Genomic DNA, 25,383 nt, shown 5'->3' on the forward strand with positions numbered 1-25,383 from the left:
TGTAGACATACCCTTATACTGTAGATAACAATCAGACCTTTGATTTATTTAAATTGTTTTACATCACCCCTGTTCCTGGGACATAGCGTCTAGTTTGGTTGTAAAAGCTGTCAGCTAAAGTTCCTAATGGGTCAGCCACAAAAGTGTAGGTTGGGGTGGCTTGCTAGCCGCCAACCCTATCTCATCCTGACCTTTGAGCTGATAAAGAACTATGTGTATGCACTGACCAGAAGCATTCATAAAGAATTAAGACAATATAAGGTGTTAATCTCTGTTCTAGGTTTGCTTTCTAAATGTCTTGTGAGCTATTGACAGCACCTCGGATTAACAGAAAACTGAATTTCTCCATCTTGTTCCTCTATCCAGAACATTCCGCTCCCTCAACTAGATTTGAATCTAATTTCTTTTACTTTAAATGTACCAGTCCCTTATTGCTTTTCTTACAAATTTCACATTCTGAACCTTTAATTAAAGGTAAAATAAACACAATATATTGCCCTTCAAACTGTATTCAGTTTTACATATATTACTGTGAATACACTGGATTTCTAAATGCCATGGTTTTATTGCAATTAATACCTGCTTTCTGGTAGTATTGTTTCCAATGGGTTAACCTGTTCCATTTTGTTGTGGAAAAAATGTGTTAAAGCTAGTAGATAATACTTATCTCTTATATAATGCTTTTTCTCCAAAGAGCTCAAAGTGCTTTAGAAGAAGGGGAAATATCATTACCCCATTTTACAGATAGGGAAATTGAGACAAGGGGGGTGAAATGGCTTGGCCAAGGTCACACAGCTCAGGGGCAAAGCTGGGAATACAGAACCTAAGTCTCCTGAATCCCAGTCTAGTGCAATGTCCATTGGGTCACAATGCCCCCCTTTAAGAGGTAGTTGTCTTGACTCAGCAGATAAAAATAAAATCATCATGTCTATTTTTTTAAAAGAAAGTCTTTTGTCGGCTTACAAAGGAAGCGGCACTGTATGCTTTAGTCTCTCTGGGGCCAGTTTATAGAATTCCACTGACCACATCTGTCCACCCTTTGTATGTGGTTAAATAAAAAACAAACAAAAAACAATCTCTGCTTTAATAATACACCTGGACAACAATACTATAAAATGGTGCAGCTCCCACAAATGATGTTCATTTTGAGGGATGGACCAGTAATCAGATCACAACAAATCCAACAAAATCAAACGAGGAAAGACTATTTAATAGTTTCCAACAACAGTAAATAGTGTATATACTTCCATTTATCCACAAAAATGCCTCAAAACTACAAACTAGACTGGACCTGATACTAGAAGCACATGGTGGGGAGCAGTTGGAAGGAGATGGCTGATGTAACTAGTCTTTTGCCTTGCTTATTCTATTATTGTATATTCTATATATTATTTTAGGGTAAGTTTTTCAAAAGCGCCTAAGAGTTAGGAGCACAAGTCCCACCGAGAGTCAATGGGATTTGTGTTCCTAACTTCCTTTGGTATTTTTAAAAAATTCCACCCTTAAACAAAAATGTGGTTGTTTAAACACTGCACACATAAATAGACTTTTGAGATGTTCAGCTGAAAAGTTACTGTTGGTTTCTTGAAAGTATGAATAATTCACTATTTTCAGTATGGTGTTTTACTAATTTCTAAAAGTAAATGCCTCCAAACCCACATTTGTTGACCTGGGACTGGCACTTGGCACGAGCAGCATATTAGATGCTTCATGTTAGGACATAGGAAGAGAAGCATTAAGGAACAAACTGGAATAGAGTATTTTCCTTTTTATTTGTCACCTTAGCTCAATAAAAGCACACCAAAAATACTCATCTGCCAAAAATTTGAATCAAAATGCTAGCTGTGTCTATCCATGGGCAGGCAAGAGAGGCAAATAAATATAATACTGACCTAAGCATTCCCTGGTGCGTTAGCTTCTAGACTAGTTAGCATGCCCAACAGTGCTCCTTGTCTGCAAAGAAGCATAGCCAGCAGCTATGGAGAAATACCCAGTTCCACAGCACACCTGCTGGCATTTAGCAATAAGCTCTTGAGAAGTGCACAATGGTCTTTTCTACCACTGGTGCAGGGAACACTATTGGACCACTCACGCAAGTGAAGTTATACATATGTAAATATTTGTAAGATCAGGGCCAAAGTCATTACAGTCTTGATGGCTGTTCATTCACCTGTGTGAAATCAGACCAGTCTCAGATTGTCTCAGACCAGTTCCTAAATCACTAAGACTGACAGAAAGTGGCCCACTCGGTGGCAGTCTCAGCATGCAACTGAAGGAATGAATGAGCGTGCAGAGTGAAATACCCTTCCAGCTGAGGGGTAGAAGTACTCCAGTGAAACAGAGGGAGGAAGTTTAAATTGCCACTACTGACACCATGCCAGGTTTTGGGTAAATAGAGGATGTTTTAAAAAAGCACACAGCATTGTGTAATGTATAGGAAAGAAAATGTTCTCCAATGTTTTTTTAAGAAACGTAGAACAATTACCAATATACAGTGAAGTGGTATGTATTCAGTCCAAACCACACATCTTCCTTTTGTTGGTCACCTCTAAAAAGCACTATGTCTACACTAAAGACCTTACAGCTGTACCAATGCACCTGCGCCACTGTAAGATCGCTCATGTAACCACTCTCTGCCAATGGGAGAGCTCTCTCCTGGCCACATAATTTGTGACGTTACCCTCCATATTCTTTATGAAAATATGCTTATGATATGGATATGACATAACTGAGATATACTTTATGCAAGAAGAAAAGGAGGACTTGTGGCACCTTAGAGACTAAAATTTATTTGCGCATAAGCTTTCGTGAGCTTTCGCATAAGTGAGCTACAGCGCACTTCATCGGATGCATGGTGGCTCACGTAAGATATCATTGGAAAGGTTATGATTTACTGAATGTGATTATCCAATTTGTATGCATGTATCATTTCTGTATCTAAAGTTAGGAATATGAACTATGTAACAATTACAACTGGGTGTGTATTTGGAAGACACCCACCAGACAACAGGCCATCAGATTTCATGGGCCATCAGGGAGAAACAACAACACTGTAAAGATACTAATCTCTCTCCTTCCTGGGAGTGGTCCTGGGATGCAACTGTGATACTACTAGGTCAGGTGGTCTTGTCACCTGATACTAAACATTATCTTGGACTTCTTGTAACTTTCCACTAAAAGGGAAGGTGGGTCAGGTTTGGGAAACAAAGGATTCCCGCCTTATGTAAACCTTATTTAAGTGTGGGGAGGAAGGCAAATGGGACTATCTCCTCTATTGCCTACCCAAGAAGAAGGACTGCTGAAAGAACTTGAAGAGACAAAGGAACTAACCCAAAGGGAAAGGCAGAGGAGAGTCCAGACTGAAACAGAGGTCCAGTCTGCAGGAAATAACTGGAATGCTGAGCCACAGAAACTCTGCATCCTGCCTAAATTCAACATTTAGGGTGAGAAATTACATTTTGTAACCTTTCTTTAGTGAATCAAGCTGAGTTTGCGTGTTTTGTTTTATTTGCTTAGTAACCTGCTTTGTTCTGTTTGCTATCTCTTTAATCACTTAAAATCTACTCTTTCTGGTTAATAAATTTGTTTTGTTTATTATTAAACCCATTTTCTGTAATTTCGGCAAGAAAGGTGGGCTCAGTGGTATCTCAGCACATCAGGTGGCATCTTAAAGGGAGCCAACCTGTCACAAAGATCTCAAAGATGTAGCTGCTCTCTGCCAATGGGAGAGCTCTCTCCCATCTACATAATTAAACCACACCCAAACGAGCTGTGATAGTTATAGCACTGTGCACACTACCACTGATGCCGGCAAAACTTGTGCTGCTTGAGGGGTGTTTTTTCAGACCCCTGAGTGACATAAGTTTGGCCAACATACATGGTAGTGTAGATGTGACCTTATTAGTCTGTGTTTAGATAGGTCTCAAGCAACAAGGATAATCGCTCTCCTCCCACAACATGAGTTGTGCATGCCTATTGTACTGATATTATACAACAACTGAGCCAGTCAGCAGAAGGATTACATATTTCACAAAGCAGCAATGCCAAGTTACTATCTCAAGGCATGTGTGGAGTCAACATAGTTTAGAAATAGAAGTAACATTTTCCATTGTACTTGTCAAAAGAAATCTTTCCTATGAATGTATATAGACCTTGAATATGAATGAAGAGATCTGCTTTCCAACACTGCCAGGTAGATTCAAAACTAATTCAGCTCATGTCCTAAAAACAGCAAGAGCAGTTCCAATATAAATAATTTTTTTTCCTGTTTCAATAATCATTAAATCTGCTCAAACATGCTGTGATTTTGCCTGTCATGAATATGGTATAATAAGCTGTATGAAAATTAATAGGCAACGGAAAATGTTATTTCTGTTGGCTCAGATTTCGCTTTTGTAGGGATAAGTTGAACTATTCTTGCCCCAAATTTACAGGTCTCACAGTTGGCTGACCTATTCATGGCCAACTGATATGGATGTTTACTGGAAAGCAGAGATTCTCAGCAATAGAGTAAGCATGCAGAAGAAACTTACATGAATACTTAATCATCTTGTGCATTGCAAAGATCTGTTCAGCGATTTCAGATTCCGTTGAACAGACAAAAAGTGCACCCGTCACTTTTGTCATTAGTTTATAATACTGCTGAATCTGCCTGAGCAGTGAAATGTACTTGTAATGCATTATAAATAATTATCTGAAAATGATTGGATAACATTGTAAATAGCAAGTATCTGGTCAGTAATGGGTATGGGAAATCACTGTGTGAAGAGACCACCTAAGTGCTCCCTCCTCCACACAGTAAAAGAGAAGAGCAGTCAAGTGGGTGCAAAATGATGCAGAAGAAGCCTGAAATTCCCATGAGCGGGGAGCATTCTCCCCCTTTTCCAAGGGCCAAATCCTTGGGGCTGTGCAGGTTTGGGGGAAGGGGGGAGAAGGAGCTATGGGGCAGCCTTGTATGTTGGATGCGTCCCTGGGAACCCAAATTTTCAAGCAGGTGGTAATGACTTATTGCTCCCCCTCTGTACCTTTAAATCAGGGACGCCAATGACAATCACACCTTGTGAAGGCACCTACAGTATGAGTTTAAGGGAAATGTCTAGTAATATGAAAAGTAGGGTACATGCTCCAATTCAGCAATGTGGTATGACTGTCTTCTCAAAAATGGCACTCCATGAGTCTGAAGAAGTGGTTTTACACCCACGAAAGCTTATGCCCTAATAAATCTGTTAGTCTTTAAGGTGCCACCAGACTCCTTGTTGTAAATTATCTATTGTCTCACAGACTGTGGCACAATAACTCACCACATGAAACTCCATAGTTTATACAGTCACTGGAGCTCATGGAAGTAAGCAAAAGGAATTAGGGCCTAATCCAAAGGACACTGAAGTCAGTGAAGCCCTTACCACCTCCCCTGCCCCTAGTGACTTCAATGGGATTATTCAGGTGTTTAAAGTTAGGCACATATTTATGTACTTGGCTTGGTTCAAGGTGGGCTGCTCAGCACCTTGCAGATTCAAGCCCTACATGGACCGGGTGGTATTGATTTTCCTGCAAACTACTATTATTCTTGTTCTTTGCAGAAATATTTATTTCTTACATATACTGAAGTGTGGATTTAAATTAAATTAACATTAAAAACCATTTAAATGTATTATATAATATGCTGTTGCTTTATGGTTAAATATTTTTGGATAGCCTACTTGGCAGTCTGTAGACATTTTACATTTTTTCCATTTATTAAAAAGTGTATATAAAATGTTCCCATAGAATAGCAGGGAGACTCGCAGGTAAAATCACTACTAAAATGGACTTCTACTGCACAATGGTATTTACCTTGACCATGGTATTTATGTTATTACCTATATTTAGAATGATAAATACCACACTTGCCATGGTAAATTTAACTACCACAAGTGCTGAATATCTAGTTTCTAAATGGGTTGACAGTACTCACTACATTCTTTTCGCAAAATCAGAGGGTGTATTTTACACGACAAGCTACACCGGGGTTCTCAAACTTCATTGCACTGTGACCCCTTTCTGACAACAAAGTTACGACATGACTTCGGGGGGCGGTGAAGGGGGCTGCAGCCTGAGCCCCGCCACCCCAGGTGTGAGTGGAGTTCAGGCTTCAGCTTCAGCCCTGGGTCCCAGCAAGTCTAATGCTGGCCCTGGTGACCCCATTAAAATGGGGTCCCGACCCACAGTTTGAGAACTGCTGATATCTGTAGTGCTTAGATGTCCCAGTCATTGATCAGGGCCTAATGTGCTAGGTACTATCCAAATACAAAAAGAAATGGTTTCTACTCCAAAGGGTTGCAAAGAAAAGTATACAAACAAATAGAGGGTGGGGAGTGGGGCAGGAGCACAAGGAAACAATAAGATAATATTAATCAGCATGTGAAGAAGCAGTCAAAAGCGTACCACTCATCAGTCCATTGAAGTCAACGAAACTGTGAATTAAAATCCATGGAAAATTGTAATTTTATATTTTCATAGAGGACTTAATCAATATTTGCCATGAATTCAACTGGATTTACTGTTAACAGTTTGAGTGTCTGATTAATACCTGTTACTTGGACTTACAAGGAGTCAGACAAATGCTCTCAAAACAGTGTAATTTTTACCTGGGTGAATTATTATTTGTTTAGTGTCAATAACGTACTCATGTTATACAATCATAAATATAAGAACAGGCTGTGCCCTGAAGAGGTTGCAATCAAAAAACAAACAAACAAACAAACAAACAAAAACCAGACGGACAGAAAGTTTATATTCACTGGGAAATGCAGAGGTGGATTGTATAAAGTTACATAAATATCCAAGATGCATTTCACATTAAGTGATGGATGGTAGATTATAGTCAGTGATGCAATTCTGATTCAGAAATACTATACACTATGGGATTTAGTGGAAGGTTGTTTCAGAAGTTTAAGTCCAAGTGTGATGATAACCTGTACCTCATTTAAGTTTGAATAATATACTTTAAGATAAATCACAATTTAAATGCATTTTGACATTCTACCAACCTTTTGTCCAAGCAGAAATCTATTCTTTTGGTTTCTGGATGGGAAACTTTAAAGCACATATTTTGTATTCATATATTCATAATTTTTTAATGAGGGGCATTTTGGAGTCTTATGAAATGCATGTTTAAATAACATTTTTCCCAAATGAAGTTGACTTTTTACTTAGATGTTGTTAAGGACTATTGGCAGCAGTCTCAGACTTTTCATGGTTTGGGACCAATAGGAGAATTTTCAAAGTATTGGTCAGTTTAACAGTGATCTGAGATTTACTATGGAACAACTTTAAAATGAGCAATCATAAAACAAAGTTACAGAAAGAAAGATGGGAACTCATCTGCTTGATTCTACAAAATGCCCTGATGCATAAAGTGATGTCAGTTGATTAGCTCTCAGGATATGGACAAATTGGAAAGAGTACAGAGGAGAGCTACAAAAATGATAAAAGATTTAGAAAACATGACCTATGAGGAATGGCTTAAAATGGGTGTGTTTAGTCTTGAGAAAAGAAGACTGTGGGGGAATGTCAGTCTTCAAATATGGTAAGGGCCGTTAAAGAGGACAGTGATCAATTATTCTCTATGTCCCCTGAAGGTAGGAAAAGAAATAAATAGCTTAATATGCATCAAAGGGAGATTTAGGTAAGATATTTTGAAAAACTTTCTAACTATATCGGTTGTAAAATTCTGTAATAGGCTTCCAAAGAAGGTTGTGGAATCCCTGTCATTGGAGGTTTTAAAAACAGGTTAGACAAACACCTGTCAGGAATGGCCTAGGTATACTTGGTTCTGCCTCACGAGGTCCCTTCCAGTCCTATATTTCTATGATTCTCTTATTCTAATTAAATTAATATTCTTGCAATTTTGCTAATTAATCCAAATTAATATTAGCAGCTGCTAACTGAATTAGAATTACAATTGTTTGCTTTAGTTAAAACACGTTAGAAATGTCATTCAAATGTGAATAAAACTTCCTGTGTGACGCTTATTTAACACAGTATGATTTAGGTCAACAAAGTCTTTGTTGCAAGTCTATGCTTTGCAAAGATCAGAAGACACAGTGTTTCATCTGAGAAGCAGTTCCTTCATGCACTGCCTATGAATCTAGATGATCCAAGTACATGAGCAAAAATAAAAGCTCCACTTCTGAGTATCATAAACTTAAAGAAGATCTGATCTTCATCCAAACTTCACAGCTCAGGCCCATCTAGGCTTTAAATGTAACTCTAGCACATTTTCAGTTTGGGCCAAATTTGCATGTAAAATTTCCATTGGCCAATGTTTGGAAGGATGACAGGAACAGGTTAACTTTGCAGTTATGAGGGAGAAGTCTTTGGTGTGGCTTCTTTAAATCTGTCTTTTGTAGTTAATTATGATGAATATGCTGTACACCAATCATGCTCAGGCACACTGATAACTCTTGGACTATACCCCACAAAATGTCTACCTGCTATAAAGCAACAGCAGATGCATAAAGCTTTCCATTGTTCCCCTAGAGAATACGTTGTTTCTTCTTTATTTCGTTGCCGCTTTCTCTGCTACAACTGCAGTAACAAAAATCCAAGATGTAAATGTATTCATCATTGTTTGAGAACATGTAGCTCTGTTTCTGGCTAGATGATACAAGTCTTGTATGTAGCTAATTCATATTTCCAAGATATGGTACATTCCTAAATGATGGCTAGAATGTGATTGCCCTGGTCACACTTCCAAAAATGTAATAAGTGTGGAATAAATACAAAAGATAGTTAAACCAGTATTTTACCAGTGATAGGTGAAACTGCTGCATTACAGTCCGCTTTGAATTTCTTTATGTAAATTACTTCAGTGTGATTTCATGTTTAGATGTTGGTATCTTCTATTACCATCAGAAGTACCTTTTATATACCAAGACCTCTTCAAACAGGTTCAATAGTATGGCAGTAAATTCAGACTTAAAAAAAAAAAAGCTAAGAAACTGAAGGCATGTAAGATAGATAAATTTTGAATTACAACTATTCAAGAAAAAGAATAAGGAAATCCAATTTAAGAAAATTAACTGATGAATTCAATCAGAAAAAATTAACTGGTTCCCAATACCATTAAGCTTGTCCTTTTCTAATACAAGTGGTAACAAGGAATAGAGGCTGAAGCAGAGGAAAGTGAAATGGAAAACACATCCTTTTCCATGTGTGCAAAAGTCTCCAACCCATTCAAGCCTGGTGTAACTCCTCAAGCTACATACACCTGAGCCTCTTTTTAGATGTACCATAAAACTATGTTCAGAATATTACTGCTTAATTTGCTTAATGTACAAACAACAAATATAGGTGCATGCAAACCCCTGATTCCATATTTCAAGCAGGGTTAGCTTTGCACTGCTAGTTCCTTAGGGGAAGGAGAGACCTCTAAAAACCCCAACCCAGTTTCACTCATGTACTGCATTAAGTCAGTGATGTAAGGATCAGCAGGATTTGAACCTGCAGGGTTACTAGGCAACCAACATCCCTGAACCAGTTCTTCCGCAGGGATCAGAGACATAGGCAACCAAAGAGAGACACCTGCAAAGACTTAAAAGACATTGGATTTAAATGTGTGAGGGCAGTGAGAGGGGCGTTTTGGTACACCACGTACAAAATGTCATCAGGAGTGAGACCAAGGTCTGCGGTATCTGAGAGAAGCTGCAAGAGAGGAGGCTGAGATGGTATGGGCATGTACGAAGGGAGGCATTTGAGACTGGAGTTTGTGGGCAAAGAACAGGAGGACAGCCAAAAAAAATGGTGGATTGACTGCATACAGGAGGAAGGAGTGAATATGGAGCAAGCATTGGACTGGCAAGAGTCTGGCAACCCAAGCCCAGCTAGCTGGAAAAAGGGGAAGAAGAAATACAGGAAATCTTAACTGCTATGCTACCCAAGGTAAGCATAACTAAATAAACCTCCTGTTACATACTCTTCAACTAAGAAGTCTTTATATTTTATGGTAATTAAAATTCTTGTGGCTTGGAACACTTGATACCATATATTCAACAATCTCTTTGCCTTATTTTCCTAATTTCCTCATTTAGATTTTCTCTTTCTTGTGTGGGTTTTTTTTTGTTTTGTTTTTGTTTTGTCACTAGCTGTCTTAAAGCCTCATTTTATTGGGGCACATACTTTCGTGAAAGTTTAACACAAAACACATGCTAACTTTTAGGCCCCTTGAGAACTCTGAAATGAGCTAGGAATTTCAACTGCAATCCATTCACTTCAAGGTTCAAAAAACACAAAGAATTCACATCCGTATAAAAAGTTTTATGAATGAATGTTTTCCCCAGCCCACTTTTATTATGGAAGTTCATATTGTGGCATACTTCTTTCAGTGCTATATTCAGTTTATGAACATGATAATTATAAGCTCTTATCATAGAGATACACTGACCAGTAGGTCTGACATGGCCAATGGCAATAAATGTGTTATGTTTTGGGGCTAAAATGCACCATATCCCCACCTGAACGAGAGAAATTAAGATTTGAAAACTGTAAAAGATTTAAAGAAAAGCACTTAGAACAGATTTCTAGAAACACTTAGTCCAAGTAAACCTGTTAAAGGCAGTGGTTTTGAAAGACACTGTTTAACCAGTAGGCAACAGGGTTTCCATCTATAAAATGGCCTCTATTTATGGGAAGGAAGGGAGTGCCAACTCCAGTTAACACACTGGGGGATGCAGTTACAGTGTCATTAAAACTTACTCTCTACTCAAACAGACCCATTTCAGTTTAAATGAAAAGGCAGTAAATCATAAAATAAAAATGAAGATGTAAAATGAAAGGACATCTTGCAAGGGAGTTAACTAGCCTGGCTCCTGCAATCACAAACAGTGAAGTTGCTGAGCAGGAGCTAAGCTCCGAGCTGTAATCAACACAGTCAATCAAATTATGAAAAAGCCATGCCTCTTTGTGCTACTGAAAGAGTCTCTGAAAAATCTGAGCCTCATGCTGAAGTTCATGTGAAATCCCACATAGCCACCCATTTCCTAAACTGAATGTAAAAACAAACAGAAGATGTGAAAAATTATGTTTACAAAAATATTGCAGCATCCTGATTTTTACATGCTTTGGGCAAAATTCTGGGCTTGATCTGGCCCGCCCTTGTGTATGGAACTCCCACAGAAGTCAATGGGAGTGCTGTGTTCTGAGGGTTCGCAGGATTGAGCACAGATGCTCTGAGGAATCATATTCCCTGCGGGGCTCTCATGCAGGAAGCAACCATAATTTGTCAGTCTGTGCTTCCAGATCACAGAGAAAGGTGGGGGCAGGAAGGAGAGCAGTCCAAGTGCTAGACATAGTCACGGGACTCCTCCTCATGCTCCACACCAGCTACTGCTAGGACAGGCTATAGGGCAAAAGGGTAGTACATGATACACTTTTCCAAATGTATTGTAGAGAGCGCTGGCAAGCATACTTCTCCCAGAACCCATGGAAGCAGCCAGTCTGCACCTGGCCTCCACAGGTACAGTGCCTCAACACAATTAGCTCTGATCCAACGGCACCATTTCTACCTGTGCAGCTCAGGCTCTAAGTTGCTTCTCCATGAGAAATTCCAACCCTTTTGCTTGATGTATGCACATACCACATCAGAGGAAGCGTTAATATTCTGTGCAGACATATGAAAAAACATAATTCCAGCAGAACTTCCCTAACCTACAGTGGTGCTGTCTTGTACCACACAATTCTTCTGAAAAAAGCAGCCCTTGCAGGAGTGTTTTTCCTTTTCTGAACACTGCATTCACAATGCCTTGCTTGGAAAATTCAAGTATGCCTTTGGGCGATCCCTGGACATTATAAATAAGCTACTTATTCAAGCCTAAGTTAATTGTATCCAGTTTGCAAATTAATTCCAATTCAGCAGTCTCTCATTGGAGTCTGTTTTTGAAGTCTTTTTGTTGTAATATTGCGACCTTTAGGTCTGTAATCGAGTGACCAGAGAGATTGAAGTGTTCTCCGACTGGTTTATGAATGTTATAATTCTTGACATCTGATTTGTGTCCATTTATTCTTTTACATAGAGACTGCCCAGTTTGGCCAATGTACATGGCAGAGGGGCATTGCTGGCACATGATGGCATATATCACATTGGTAGATGTGCAGGTGAACGAGCCTCTGATAGTGTGGCTGATGTTATTAGGCCCTATGATGGTGTCCCCTGAATAGATATGTGGACACAGTTGGCAACGGGCTTTGTTGCAAGGATAGGTTCCTAGGTTAGTGGTTCTGCTGTGTGGTTGCTGGTGAGTATTTGCTTCAGGTTGGGGGGCTGTCTGTAAGCAAGGACTGGTCTGTCTCCCAAGATCTGTGAGAGTGATGAGTCGTCCTTCAGGATAGGTTGTAGATCCTTGTGTTCTGTGTGTATATAAATCTCCGCAATATTTTCCACTGAATGCATATGATGAAGTGAGCTATAGCTCACAAAATCTCATGCTCAAATAAATTGGTTAGTCTCTAAGGTGCCACTAGTACTCCTTTTATTTTTGTAACAAGAGTGATCAGGTAAGATGAGCTATTGCCAGCAGGAGAGCGGGTGGGGAGGGGAAAAAACCTTCATAGGGATAATCAAGGTGGGCCATTTCCAGCAGTTGACAGGAACATCTTCGAGACACCGACTTCCTGAGGAAACTACAATCTATCGGTGATCTTCCTGAAAACACCATCCTGGCCACTATGGATGTAGAAGCCCTCTACACCAACATTCCACACAAAGATGGACTACAAGCCGTCAGGAACAGTATCCCCGATAATGTCACGGCTAACCTGGTGGCTGAACTTTGTGACTTTGTCCTCACCCATAACTATTTCACATTTGGGGACAATGTATACCTTCAGATCAGCGGCACTGCTATGGGTACCCGCATGGCCCCACAGTATGCCAACATTTTTATGGCTGGCTTAGAACAACGCTTCCTCAGCTCTCGTCCCCTAATGCCCCTACTCTACTTGTGCTATATTGATGACATCTTCATCATCTGGACCCATGGAAAAGAAGCCCTTGAGGAATTCCACCATGATTTCAACAATTTCCATGCCACCATCAACCTCAGCCTGGACCAGTCCACACAAGAGATCCACTTCCTGGACACTATGGTGCTAATAAGCGATGGTCACATAAACACCACCCTATACCGGAAACCTACTGACCGCTATTCCTACCTACATGCCTCCAGCTTTCACCCAGACCACACCACACAATCCATCGTCTACAGCCAAGCTCTACGATACAACCGAATTTGCTCCAACCCCTCAGACAGAGACAAACACCTACAAGATCTCTATCAAGCATTCTTACAACTACAATACCCACCTGTTGAAGTGAAGAAACAGATTGACAGAGCCAGAAGAGTACCCAGAAGTCACCTACTACAGGATAGACCCAACAAAGATAACAACAGAATGCCACTAGCCATCACCTTCAGCCCCCAACTAAAACCTCTCCAATGCATCATCAAGGATCTACAACCTATCCTGAAGGACAACCCATCACTCTCACAAATCTTGGGAGACAGTCCTTGCCTACAGACAGCCCCCCAACCTGAAGCAAATACTCACCAGCAACCACACACCACACAACAGAACCACTAACCTAGGAACCTATCCTTGCAACAAAGCCCGTTGCCAACTGTGTCCACATAGCTATTCAGGGGACACCATCATAGGGCCTAATCACATCAGCCACACTATCAGAGGCTCGTTCACCTGCACATCTACCAATGTGATATATGCCATCATGTGCCAGCAATGCCCCTCTGCCATGTACATTGGTCAAACTGGACAGTCTCTATGTAAAAGAATAAATGGACACAAATCAGATGTCAAGAATTATAACATTCATAAACCAGTCGGAGAACACTTCAATCTCTCTGGTCACTCGATTACAGACCTAAAGGTCGCAATATTACAACAAAAAGACTTCAAAAACAGACTCCAACGAGAGACTGCTGAATTGGAATTAATTTGCAAACTGGATACAATTAACTTAGGCTTCAATAGAGACTGGGAGTGGATGTGTCATTACACAAAGTAAAACTATTTCCCCATGTTTATTTCCCCCCCACACACACACCCCACTGCTCCTCAGACGTTCCCGTTAACTGCTGGAAATGGCCCACCTTGATTATCACTACAAAAGGTTCTCCCTCCCCACCCCCCCGGGCTCTCCTGCTGGTAATAGCTCATCTTAAGTGATCACTCTCCTTACAGTGTGTATAACACCCATTTTTTCATGTTCTGTGTGTATATAAATCTCCTCACTGTATTTTCCACTGAATGCATCCGATGAAGTGAGCTGTAGCTCACGAAAGTTCATGCTCAAATAAATTTGTTAGTCTCTAAGGTGCCACAAGTCCTCCTTTTCTTTTTGCGGATACAGACTAACACGGCTGCTACTCTGAAAACAGTTTAAATAGGATATCTTGTAAAGTATCTAGAGCAAACAACAAATGTGCGTGAATTAATACATATAATCCTGTAATACTCCAACACTATGCTAATTTAGGGAAAAGACAGCAAAGACAGGAAAAACAACAACAAAAGAAGGCTGTTTTCTGAAAAGTTAAATCTGTGTTTACTGGTTAGCAAGAACCAATCAGAGAATTACTCTAGGCTGCTCTGCAGCAGGTCAGAGACACCAGCTCCACCTGAAGGCCAGGCACTACACTGCCCAAATTAACCAAAATTCAAATCTGTTGGAAGCCGGAGTAACTCTATTGGCCATAACGGAGCTTCAGCCACTTTAAACAGGTCTGACTTTAGCCCATTATATTGCCATAGAGCCAAGGATGCTGCTAACCAACCTACATTACGATAGCAAAATGGGGAAATTAGCTCAAGTGGTAGAGTGCTCGCTTTGCATGTAAGAGGCAGCAGGATCGAGGCCCGCGTTCTCCAACAGCAAGGCAGCGACGGTACTTTCTCAGGGAGAGGGATAGCTCAGTGGTTTGAGCATTGGCCTGTTAAACCCAGGGTTGTGAGTTCAATCCGTGAGGGGGCCATTTAGGGATCTGGGGCAAAAATTGGGGATTGGTCCTGGTTTGAGCAGGGGGTTGGACTAGATGACCTCCTGAGATCCCTTCCAATCCTGCTATTCTATGAAAAAGCCTGTGTATTCCACTGATCGAACCTGACAGGGAAAAGAGCAAGAAGATGACCTGAGTCATGATAAAACAGAACTATTCACTAAGGACCAAATTCAGAGGTGAAGGGAAAGGTGATTAAAGTTATACATCTCAATGCCTTGAAAGTCTCCCTAGCAGGGTGAATTGCATTTAGCAACATGAGTACCCAATAAAAAGAAGACAGCCCCTCCTTTCAGTTGCAATTGTAAGGATCCAAGGCTATATAACTCACATGACAAGAGCTGGAAGAGATCATGTAGCAAGAGAGAGGCAACTAGCCTAAATGTGCAAGACTGGGGGCTAAGTTTAAATTGCACAAACACACAGATAAATGTGCATCTTCTGGCTTTACGACATGTACGTTCCAACTCGGTAGTGGGAAAAGTAGTAGCAGTTTAAGGTTCAAATTGCTTCCATATCATACAACGCAATTAGTAAGTTAATTATTTTCCATTCATTACAACTCCTACAGCATTCATCCCCAGTAGTGACAGAAAAAACTGTGTGTGCTTACCTCTCTTCATTTAATATTAAAATTAGAACTGTCCACAGGACAACAATTTTGTTTCATAGCAACATTTGAGATATAGACATTGGTTTTCATAAAATCATAGTAATGTATGGCAGTAACAGACCTCACAAGGTCATCTAGTCCATACCCACAAACCACCAGACCACCAGGCTAAGGCAGGGCCTAAACCATCCCTAACAGGTGTCTGTCTAATGTGTTATTAAAACTTCTAGTGACAGAGATTCCACAACATTCCTGTGTAATCTATTCTAGTACTTAAATATCCTTAGGAAAAACTTTCCAACTATAATATCTAACCTAAATCTTGCTGCTGCAGATTAAGCCCATTACTTCTTGTCCTAGGAGAACAATTGATTCCCATTCTCTTTATAACAGCCCTGAACATATTTGAAGACTTATCAGGTCCCCCCTTACTCTTTTCCTGAGACTAAACATGTCCTTTTTTAACCTTTCCTGATAGGACAGGTTTTCTAAACCTTTTATCATTTTTGTTGCTCTTCTCTGGACTTTCTCCAGTTTGTCCACGTCTTTCTTAAAGTGTGACATGCAAAACTGGACACAATACTCCAGCTGAGGCATCACCTAGTGCCAAGTAAAGTGGAACAATTATCTCCTGTGTCTTACATGCCACATTTCCTTTAGTACACCCCAGAGTAATATTAGCCGTTTCTACAATTGCACCACACTTTTGACTCGCATTCAACTTGTGATTTGCTATAACCCCCAGATTCTTTTCAGCAGTACTATTCCCTGCCAGTTACTCCCCCATTTTGTAGTTGTGCATTTGATTTTTTTCCCTTCCTCTGCCCTTGTGTTTACTGAATATCTTGTTGATTTCAGACAAATTCTCCAGTTTTTCAAGGTCATTTTGAATCTCAATCCTGTCCTTCAAAATGCTAGCCACCCCTCCCAGCTCAGTGTCATCTGCAAATTTTATAAGCATACACTCCAATCCATTATCCAAGTCACTAATGAAAATACTGAATAATACCAGATGCAAGACAAACCCCTTCAGATATGACCTTCCAGTTTGAAAGTGAAACATTGATAACTACCCTTGGAGTACAGTTTTTCAACCAGTTTTGCACCCACCTTATAGTAATTTAATCTAGACCACATTTCCCTAATTTGTTTATGAGAAAATTATGTAGGTTTGCGTCAACAGTCTAAAACCCAGATATATCACATAGAATCATAGAATATCAGGGTTGGAAGGGACTCAGAAGGTCATCCAGTCCAACCCCCTGCTCAAAGCAGGAACAATCCCCAATTAAACCTACTGCTACATCTACTGCTTCCGCCTCTCCACTAGGTCAGTAAATTAGGTGGGTTTGACATGATTTGTTCTGGACTAACCCATGTTGGCTGTTCCTCTGGGTTCTTATAAATTGGTTGTTTAATAGCTTGTTCCAGCATTTTCCCAGGTATTGAAGTTAGGCTGATCGGTTTATAATTCCCAGAATCCTCTTTGTTTCATTTTTTAAAGATGAGCCCCATGTTTGCTCTTCTACAGTCCTCCTGGACCTCTCCTGTCCTCCTTCCACTCCTTGCCCAAATTTCTCTTCAGTGTGGCTCCCTGTGATATACCAGATAATTCCACAGATATAAACATCACCAATTTGCTTCATTTGTAAGTATGAAAAACTGCTTCACTGGTCACATAACTACTCTGGTTTTGGGTGGGTACTTTGGGCAAATTCTATTTTTAGTTACACTAGCACATCCACATTAGCTTCAGTGAGATTGCATTGATGTAACCAAAAGCAGGATTTGGACCCACAGTTCCAAATCATTTATTTGTTTGGTTTGTCCCAAAATCTGGGGTCCAAACTGAGAAATTCAGGATAGAGTTTATGCCCTGTCCTGGTATTCAACTGTTTCATCTCATTTTGTTTGTTGAACTACATCTTCAATACACCTTTGGAGGTTGGTTATTTATTTATTTTCCCCTTATTTAAGAAAGCCAAGAAATCAGGGAGTTAAGATCATCTGGAAAATGATAGACACAAAGGAACAATTCATGAACCTAAATCAAATACAAGAACTTACAGGATGACTCAACTGTAGGAATGGCAAGTGAATCCATTTCAAAGGTAATATATAAAAACCACTTCAAAACTTGTGGCTAACTTTTCGGAAGTGATAGTAAGTCATGACTTTGTAAAACAAACACCAGAGACGGGGACTACATATTCTCAATTTTTTTTTTTTAGAAGGCTGAGTGTCTCTATTGATAAAGTATAAGCCCAGCGCTAAGAAACTTCTTCTCAACTACGGAGTAGAACAGGAGGTTTTCAATATGACCTAAGCAACTAAATGAGTAGTGATGACATGCGGTCATTTCTATATGTTGTGTTCAAAATAGAAAATTCTGTTTTCCGTGACAGGACATATTTTATATAAGTGCTGTAAAATAAAGTACACTGACTGTATTTTTCATTCCATCTACAGGGTGAGCCCCACCAACATTTTCCCAGTAGACATCAATTTGTTAGGAAGCTTTTCCTGTCGGCATGAAATGATTTCATTTCCTTTACCCAGGGTCAATCTTTTCATAGAATCATAGGACTGGAAGAGACCTCGAGAGGTCATCTCGTCCAGTCCTCTGCACCTATGGCAGGCCTAAGTATTATCAAGACCATCCCTGACAGGTATTTGTCTAACCTACTCTTAAAAATCCCCAATGATGGAGATTCCACAACCTCCCTAGGCAATTTATTCCAGGCTTAACCACCCTGACAGTTAGGAAGTTTTTCCTAAGGTCCAACCTAAACCTCCCTTGCTGCAATTTAAGCCCATTGCTTCTTGTCCTTCCTCAGAGGTGAAGAAGAATAATTCTTCTCCTTCCTCCTTGTAACAACCTTTTATGTACTTGAAAAATGATATCATGTCCCCTCTCAGTCTTCTCTTTTCCAGACTAAAGAAGCCAATTTTTTTCAATCTTCCCTCATAGGTCAGGTTTTCTAGACCTTTAAATCATTTTTGTTGCTCTTCTCTGGACTTTCTCCAATTTGTCCACAACCTTCCTGAAATGTGGCACACAGAACTGGACACAATACTCCAGTTGAGGCCTAATCAGTGTGGAGTACAGTGGATTACTTACTTCTCATGTCTTGCTTACAACACTCCTGCTAATACATCCCAGAATGATGTTCCCTTTTTTTGCAGCAGTGTTATACTGTTGACGCATATTTAGCTTGTGGTCCACTATGACTCCCAGATCCCTTTCTGCAATACTCTTTCCTAGGCACTCATTTCCCATTTTGTATGTGTGCAACTGATTGTTCCTTCCTAAGTAGAGTACTTTGCATTTGTCCTTATTGAATTTCATCCTATTTACTTCAGACCACTTCTCCAATTTGTCCAGATCATTTTGAATTATAATCCTATCCCCCAAAGCACTTGCAACCTCTCCCAGTTTCGTATCATCCACAAACTTTATAAGCGTACTCTCTATGCCATTATCTAAATAATTGATGCAGATATTGAACAGAACTGATCCCTGTGGGACCCCACTTGTTATGCTCTTCCAGCATGATTGTGAACCACTGATAACTAATCTCTGGGAATGGTTTTCCAACCAGTTATGCACCCATCTTGTAGTAGCTCCATTTAGGTTGCATTTTCCTAGTTTGTTTATGAGAAAGTCATGTGAGACAGTATCAAAAGCTTTACTAAAGTCAAGATATACCACATCTACCCACAAGGCTTGTTACCCTGTCAAAGAGAGTGATCAGGTTGGTTTACACGATTTGTTCTTGACAAATCCATGCTGTTACTTATCACCTTATTATCTTCTAGATATTTGCAAACTGATTGCTTAATTATTTGCTCCATTATCTTTTTGGGTACAGAAGTTAAGCTGACTGGTCTGTAATTCCCTGGGTCGTCCTTATTTCCCTTTTTTATAGATTGGCACTATATTTGCCCTTTTCCAGTCTTCTGGAGTCTCTCCCGTCCTCCATGAGTTTTCAAAGATAATCGCTACAGCAAGCCTGGGGATGTTCAGTTTTAAACTGAACTAATAGGTGTATGGCTGATTATAATATCTCATTTGACCTGAATTTTAAAGTGACCTCTCTATTGATACTTTAAACCACTGTTTTACAACTCACAGTTCTTTGCCTACTAGTTTTAAATTTTGAAGAAGGAAAATCCTAACTGAACAAACTGCAAATGCACAAGAGAAAATTCTGTCCAACCATACTAACAATAAAAATTCTTGATATCTTTGGAAAAAATTAAAGACGTTAACCGTGACCTTGGAACATAGTTTTGTTTTCCCAGATTGAGGAGGGTTTCTTATTTCCGAATGATTCATCCAGGATTATACCAGCCTAAAACCAGACTACCCAGATACAGACTACACACACACAGGCACAAATTTTCAAAACTAGCCTCTAAAACGTTGACTGTATAGTTTGCACATACAACAGTTTTTGCATGCAAAAACCAGCTAGACATTTATCTATTCAATTTACTCATGTAAATGCTATTTGGAAATCTGTTCAAAAATCTTCCCCACTGTCTGGGATACACTAAATCATGCTGGTCATTTGACCAGTACACTTGGTCCAAGAAGACAGAATAGTTAGAATTAGATTGTACAGTAGAATACTAAAAAACACGGACAGAAGATGTGAAGCATATCACTTAATTACATGACCAACACAGAACCAAGCCACTTGTGAAAATGTTTCAGAGTAACAGCCGTGTTAGTCTGTATCCGCAAAAAGAAAAGGAGGACTTGTGGCACCTTAGAGACTAACCAATTTATTTGAGCATTTATTTATGGTTAGTCTCTAAGGTGCCACAAGTACTTGTGAAAATGTGGGCTTTAGTAGGTTGCCCAAGTTCACACTGAGTACATGACAGAGCTGCCATAGTTCCCAAAAGTTTTGATGTCCAAATCCTGCTCTAATTGAGGGCATGATGGTATAACGTACATTTTAAAAATTTATACATATTTATTAATTGTTAAGAATTCACAGTGTGCTCGACATTGTATAAGATACAGATCAGCATATGGGCCCTGTCCTGTGTTGCTTAGAAACTAACTGAACAAATAATAACAAATGCATTGAGAGATCTGGAAGAAAATTGTACGTTAAAGTAAAGCGATTTGGTTGTTTTTCAAACAATGGGTCCGTGACAGAATTTTTTGCTTTCTATCTACTGAAAATACAGTATTTGCAACTTCTTTATCATGAGCTGAAAAGTTATCTGCATAGCTTAGACATTTACTATTTTTCTTTGCTTGTAATTCTAGGTTTTTTGTTTTAAATACTGACTTCCTAATCCTCTAACAGAATGTTTAAGTTTATACTTTCTAAAAGCTTTCTGCTTAGTATAAAGTATCCCCCTATTTAACAACATTGATCTTTGTTGCCCTTTCACCTTTTGAGACTTAACCAGGATGAATTTTAAGTTCAGCCTCTCAAATAGTTTCCTAAATATTTACTTGCTTGCAGGAGGTTTCCCATGAACTATAGAATTTAAAACAAAAACATACCAAAATTGGTTAGTTTTGCACTCCCTTAAAAATAATCACTTTTCCTGAAGAAAAGAAGAAGAAACCTTTTGTGTAGCTCCCTGTAAGTCTTATCCCAAGGAATAGTTCACATTTAATGATACTGGGATTACTTGAGCTCAGTTTCTTCCCCCAGCATCTTATTTATCATATGTGTCCCTCTTTCAGCCTAACATTACAATAGTCTTTGACCGTGCAGTCTATTTAATAAACCACATCAGAAGACAATCCATCACCAGTTTTCTCCTCCTTTAGACTCTGCTCTGTTATCCCACTTCATACCTAAATAATTTAATTCCCCCATCTCTTCTCTGTGAAAAAACATTTCCAGATTACTCTAACCACCTTAAAAGTGTTCTCAAACTTTTTCATAATTTCAACTACATGATAATTGACATTGTCTTATGGACAACCATGCATCACTGATGTTAAATATTAGATTAGACATTTTTAAATCAGCAGGTCTGGAGAACATGCATCCAAGAGTTTTCAAAGAGCTGGCTGAGCACTCTGAACTATTAACATTGATTTTTACTAAGTCTTGGAGTATTGGCAAAGCTCCAGAAGACTGGCAGAAGGCTCATGTCATGCCAATATTTTAAAAGTACACAGGATGACCCAAGTAATTATAGGCCTGTCAGCCTGACATGGATACTGGGCAAAATAATGGAACAAGCAATATGGGAATCAATTAATAAAGAATTAAATCAGAGTAATTAATGCCAATCAACATGAGTTTATGGAAAGTAGTTCTAAACTAAATTTGATATATATTTTTGATGAGTTTATAGGTTTAGTTGATTAAAGCAATCCTGTTGATGGAATATGCTTAGACTTCTTAAGGCATTTGACTTAATGCCACATGACATTTTCATTTAGAAACAAGAACAATAAAAAAAATCAACATGGCATATGGTAAGTGGAAAAAGCATCTGATAGGTATCCAAATGTAATTGTGAATGGGAAATCATTGCGGGGAAGGTTCCAGTGGGATCCCACAGGGATTAATTCTTGGCACAATGTGATTCAATATTTTAATCAGTAGCCTGAAAAAAACAAAATCATTACTGATAAATTTGCAGATGAAACACAGACTGGGTGGGGGGAGCTAGTAAATAATGAAGAGGGCAGTTCACCAATACAGAGCAATCTGGATCACTTGGTAAACTGGGCGCAAGCAAACAATATGCATTTCAATACAGCCAAATATAAGGTTATCTAGGAACAAAGAACAACGGCCATACTTACAGGATAGGGGACTCCATTCTGGGAAGCAGTGACTCTGAAAATGTGTTGGAGGTCATGGTGGATAATCAGTTGGCGATTACCTCCCAGTGCCATGCTTTGGCTAAAATGGCTGTGAAGTCCTTGGGAGTATAAAACAGAAATATATCAAATAGTAGGGATGTTACATTGCCTCCATATTTGGCACTGGTGGGATGGCTTCCAGAATACTGTATTCATTTCTAGTGTCCATAATTCAAGTTCAATGCTGATAAATTTGAAAGGGATCAAAGAAGAGCCACAAGAATGATTAAAGCATTAGAAAACATGCCTAAGGGCCAGTCTTCACTGAAAACTTACATCATCATAGCTACATCTCCATAGCCCTGAGAGACATAGCTATGCTGACCTAACCTCTGGTGTAGACAGCAATAGGTTGATGGAAGAATTCTTCCTTCAACTTTGCTACTGCCTCTCAGAGAGGTGGATTAATTACAGCAATGGGAGAACCCTCCTGTCACTATAGTGAGTGTCTATGCTGAAGTACTACAACTGTACTGATGCAGCTGTGCTGCTGCAAGATTTCTCATGTAGCTGCTCTATTCTGATGGGAGAGAGCTCTCCTGTCAACATAATTAAACCACCCCCAATGAGCTACGGTAGCTATGTCAGCAGGAGAAGCTCTCCCGCCAACATAGCGTTGTCCACACTACTACTTAGGCCGGCAAAACTTATGTTGCTCAGAGGGGTGTTTTTTCACACTCCTGAGAGGCAAATTTTGCCAACGTAAGTGGTAGTGGAGACATGGCCCAGTCTATTTAGAAGGGTTAAAGGATGATTTGATCACAGTTGGTAAGAACCTACATAGGGAACAGAAATTTCATAATAGAGATGCTCTCATTCAACCACAGCTATAGGATTTGAAGACTGCATTAATTCAGGGAAGTCCTATGATCAGAGTCATGCAGAGCTCAGACTAGACAATCACAATGGTCCCTTCTGGCCTTAAAATCTCAAATGGCACAGACCACTTAGGTGGTTGCATAACAATTCTGTGGCAACTACAGCAATTCCTAGCGTAGACAAATAGGAAACAACATTTAAAGTAATTTTAGCTGCCTTTTAATAAAATTTAACAACTGGAAGCCAATCTTGCCAGATGTGTTGTGAACCTGTATAGAAGAAAAAAAAAAAAAGAGCCCTGAAAGGAATAGAGATCTGAGAATAGAGCAGCTGCTGGTGGGCCTCTCCAGTAAGGTGGTGACTGGGACCGAGTAGGACCTGCAACGAATACCCAGGGAGTGGCTGTAGGAGGAAGCCTGGAAAGGGGCCAGGAGGAGGCTTAAAGAGAGGCTGCAAAAGTGTGGGAAGGATGCAACTCTGGGCACTGAAGCAAAGTTTGCACAAATGTAAAAAGTGAGCATCAGCTTGCTTGTAGCTCCTAGGGTTGGAACTTCCAGACAGAGAGGGTGGGACTGGGAGCTAGTCATAATCCTGGCAAAGAACCTGGGCACAGAACAGCCAATCAGATGGCTGTGTATTGCTTACTTTGGCCCCCCCCAATCAAAGAAAAAAAGGACTCTGTAGACCCTATTGTCATTGGGAGAGCATTGCATGGAACACAGGGGAGGAACTGTGTTTGGAGGAAGGCAAAGGACTGTTTTGTTTGGACTTTTGTTATTCTAGAAGGGATGACTCTTAACAGTTTGGCCAGCAGCCTGAACTAAACAACCAGAGTAGGAGTGTGCCTACAGGGAGGGAAACTGAGACCGTATCTGCAACCAATGCCAGAGAGGTAAGCCACTTCATGACACTGACAGATAGAGATATTCACAAATGTTTAATAAACTGTCTTTGTTTATTAATAACTATTTAAGTCAAATGACTAAACTGTTGAAAGAGAAAACATGTGTTTGATAAATACACTTGCTACATTCAACAACTTTCAGATCTGAGAATGCTCACAGTCTGCTGTGAGACCTCTAGCCAATCTTCTAACAAAGCCAGAGAATACCAGAGATGACATCCCTGTAAATTGTTTAGGCCTTTTGTGCATTATTATAAGCAAAGAGGGTGGGAGAAGACATGCTAATTGTTTTTCTTCCTTGGCAGATAATCTTTAATGTTTTAAGCCCTGATCCAACAAAGTATTAAAACATATGCTTAAAGTTTCACATGGGCTCATGTACCCTGTTGGATCAGGGCTTTAAAAGCTCCAAGTTAAAAACACTTATGTACAATTGTACCCTCTATTGCACTGAATTGTAGAATGGTCTATGAATCACTATGGAAAATCAAAAGGTGACTATGACCCTTTTCCTACCCTCTTCCCTCCAGCTCCACAAAAATCAAAACCAAGATGAAAGAGGGTAACCATGCCTCAATTTTTCCATCAGTGGGAATAACCAAAGACTCACAATGTGTAATCCTTTGTGGGCCACGTCCTGCTCAGCCCAGAGGTCCAGGTAGGCCTGCAAAGACAACAGTGGTGATCCCAGTAGTTCTCCTCTCTCTACCTGACTGAGTAGGAGTGTTCCTCTCCAGGGTTCTCTGCTTCATGCCCATGCTTTTTTGTTGGGAGGTGGGCAGACATTTTTGTTTCACCCTTACTTTATAGTTAATAGTAGGGGCTCATGCCATAACTATCACAACACATGAAAGCACTTACATGTTGATTTTTGCAATATTTCACCCTCTTACAGTCCCAATTTTAATATAATAATTAATACTACACACGAAGTAAACGTCGAAAAAGTCGTAATTTAGAACTTGTGTTTTTAAAAACACTAAAAAAAGGAAAACTTGTAGCCAAAAAACCCTACGCATCTTCTTTTTGCTATAATTTTTTCTTTCCCAGCACAAGGAGTTCTTTATTTTACTGTATGTTGTGACAGGGAAAGAAATTTCAGTGACTTTTTGACTTCTATTTGACAGAAAAACCCACATGC

This window comes from Lepidochelys olivacea (assembly GCF_965140295.1).
Source record: "Lepidochelys olivacea isolate rLepOli2 genome assembly, chromosome: 2".
NCBI classification, from domain to species: domain Eukaryota; kingdom Metazoa; phylum Chordata; order Testudines; family Cheloniidae; genus Lepidochelys; species Lepidochelys olivacea.